The following is a 2,960-nucleotide window of genomic DNA, read 5'->3' as shown; positions in this document are numbered from 1 at the left end:
GTGGGTATGAACTTCCATTCCTGGTTTTTTTTTTTTTTTTTTCACTTATCCATAGATTGAGTTTGCTAACATTCAGCTCTTCTTTGAAATTATTTGGGAAAAATAAATAAATGCCTGGAAAGCGATTAGTCAGCTTGCTTTTTAGTGGCAGCTGTACTGTCTTATTCGGAGAAGGCAATGGCACCCCATTCCAGTACTCTTGCCTGGAAAATCTCATGGAGGGAGGAGCCTGGTGGGCTGCAGTCCATGGGGTCGCTAAGAGTCGGACACGACTGACGATGCATTGGAGAAGCAACCCACTCCAGTGTTCTTGCCTGGAGAATCCCAGGGACGGGGGAGCCTGGTGGGCTCCCATCTCTGGGGTCGCACAGGGTCGGACACGACTGAAGCAACTTAGCAGCAGCAGCAGCTAGTGTCTTATGGGCCTCCCTGGTGGCTAAAATGGTGAAGAAATGTGCCCACCGTGCAGGAGACTCGGGTTTGATCACTGCCCCGGGAAGATCCCCTAAAGGGAAGGAATGGCAACCCACTCGAATATTCTTATCTGGAGAATCCCATGGACAGAGGAGCCTGGCGGGCTAAAGTCCCTGGGGTCCCAAAGAGTCAGACCGACTGAGTGACACACACACACACACTACCACCTTATAACTGTGCTGTACAGTGATCTAAGAAATATGCCAATTTCCTGGAGCGCTGGCAAAACTGCCTTTGAAGGTGTATCACACAGTTCCTCACCTTGAGCTCAGTCTTTTGAATGAATGCCTTTCATAGTCCTTGATAAGAACAGTTGTGACATCATGAGACTGGCTTTGAATAAGCATCCTATGAATTGAAATCAGTGGTGTTTCTCTTAGAGGCTGCTGCACAGTATTATACTGATGCTCAAAGTTCACGGGGCTATTCCATCTTTGGAGGTTTACAAATTACCACTCTGGCTTGAACATCTCTAGTCTCAGACCTGACCAGGTGTCCAGGTCTCAACTCACTTGGTTCAGTAAATCTAGTCTGATATTTTATTTCCTGGGAGAGTGAGTCACAGTGAGTTGAAACATGCGGAGAGACATTCTGGCTGGAGCTGACCCCAGGTCACTTGTCAATTGTTAAGTCCCATTTTCTTATTAGAAATTGCCCTTTGCAGTCTCTTGTTGTGATATACTGTGAAGTCTTTCCCATTGTTCATGATAATTTGGGGCTAAGGTATTTGAGGCATGGAGGCGGGAAACAGCAGCAGATTCCCTCTTTAGATTCAGGACTGGGTTTCTTTTCAAAGTTCTGTTTCCCATATGTTGTCTGGGAAGGTCCGTGTGACCTCTAGGGCCTCTTCCTGGCGATGTCCCAATGCCCTAGTTTCTACTCTTGTGCCAGCTTGCCTGTGGGTGTCAGCCCTGCAGGGAGGTGACCCCAAGCCTGCCACGCTTGAAAAACCTCCCTTCTCTTGGCTGCAGCATCGCTATTGTTGGCACACACGATTGCTACCTTCATACCTGAACGTGGACTCACAGCAATTGTTAGGTGCCCAATAGCGCAGCATCCCTGAGGGCTAATCTAGAGTGGCAGTTACAGAACCTACTTAAAGAGGGGAGGAAAAAGGACTGGCAAGGTGGTTGGGGGCAGAGGCATGCAGTGAACTTCAGACAATAGTAGGTTAAGAGTTCACGAAGACTTGCAGGAGGGGGAGTGAATCGACGTTTTTTCACAGTTTAAGTTGCACCGGAAAGTGGGGTGCAGTTGCTTGCTGCTCGAAAGAAGCAAGGTTGGTGGAAAGGAAGGCTTGCTTTATTTTGGATGCTGACCACGGAGCGGGGAGGGCAGACTTCTGTCCAAAGGAGGGCTTTCCCCTACTGACAACCAGTGGGCAAGAGCTTTTATAAGCTGCAGGAGGGGCTACGGGCAGGAACAGCACAGTCAGAGCTGACAGTCATCTTGAAATTGGTCATCAGTGGTCGGTTTGTTCCAATTTCCTTGACACCAGTTTTCAGAATTGTGGCAGCTTATGTCATGGCTCGGAGAAGGCAATGGCACCCCACTCCAGTACTCTTGCCTGGAAAATCCCATGGATGGAGGAGCCTGGTAGGCTGCAGTCCATGGGGTCGCTAAGAGTCGGACACGACTGAGCGACTTCACTTTCACTTTTCACTTTCATGCATTGGAGAAGGCAATGACAACCCACTCCATTGTTCTTGCCTGGAGAATCCCAGGGATGGGGGAGTCTGGTGGGCTGCCGTCTATGGGGTCGCACAGAGTCGGACACGACTGAAGCGACTTAGCAGCAGCAGCAGCAGCAGCATGTCATGACTATGGTCAAGTAGTTAACTTACCTGAGGTTTCAGTTATCTATAAGACAGCTCACAGGATATGGCTCAGATATTTATTTATCTATAGCCCTTGAGAAGGAACCAAAGGTCCTTGACTAAGCTTAATGACAGCATTATTATTATTTGGTCTGCTTGGACTATTTTCCTTTGTTTCTGCATTTTCTCACTTCTCTGATTCAACTTATTCTTTGGCTAAAGTTTTTCCACAAAGGCAGGCAGAGGACACAGGGTAGGGGGCTGGGCAAGGACCATGGGCAGAGCCCTGCTCCATTTCATAGTGAGTGTTCATCCTAATTGTTCACAAATAAGTGTAAACATTCTGTACGTGGCATGCAATACCGTTTTTGTTAATACAGTTTGTGCTGGGTATGTTATGCGCCATAGCACCTCTTTTAATTATGAGAAATAATCATTGTTATCCTTATGTACAGATGAGGAAAATCAGGCTTAGTAGCAGTGGTAATCGTTCAGTCGTGTCCGTTCTTTGCAACCCCATGGACTGTAGCCCACCAGGCTCCTCTGTCCATGAAATTTCTCCAGGCAAGAATACTGGATTGGGTTGCCATTTCTTTCTCCAGGAGATCTTCCTGGCTCAGGGATCGAACCCGGGTCTCCTGTATCGCAGGTGGATTCTTTACCATCTGA

The 2,960-nt window shown here is 47.9% G+C and overlaps 1 protein-coding gene across 2 annotated transcripts in view; it reads left to right on the top strand.

Moving 5' to 3' along the window:
* LOC133236712 (N-acetyllactosaminide beta-1,6-N-acetylglucosaminyl-transferase) overlaps window positions 1-2,960 on the top strand; it is a 95,609-nt gene that overhangs the window by 58,345 nt on the left and 34,304 nt on the right. The window lies entirely within an intron of this gene.

Source organism: Bos javanicus, chromosome 23 (assembly GCF_032452875.1).
Source record: "Bos javanicus breed banteng chromosome 23, ARS-OSU_banteng_1.0, whole genome shotgun sequence".
Lineage (NCBI taxonomy): Eukaryota > Metazoa > Chordata > Mammalia > Artiodactyla > Bovidae > Bos > Bos javanicus.
This window is presented reverse-complemented; position numbering and strand designations above follow the sequence as displayed.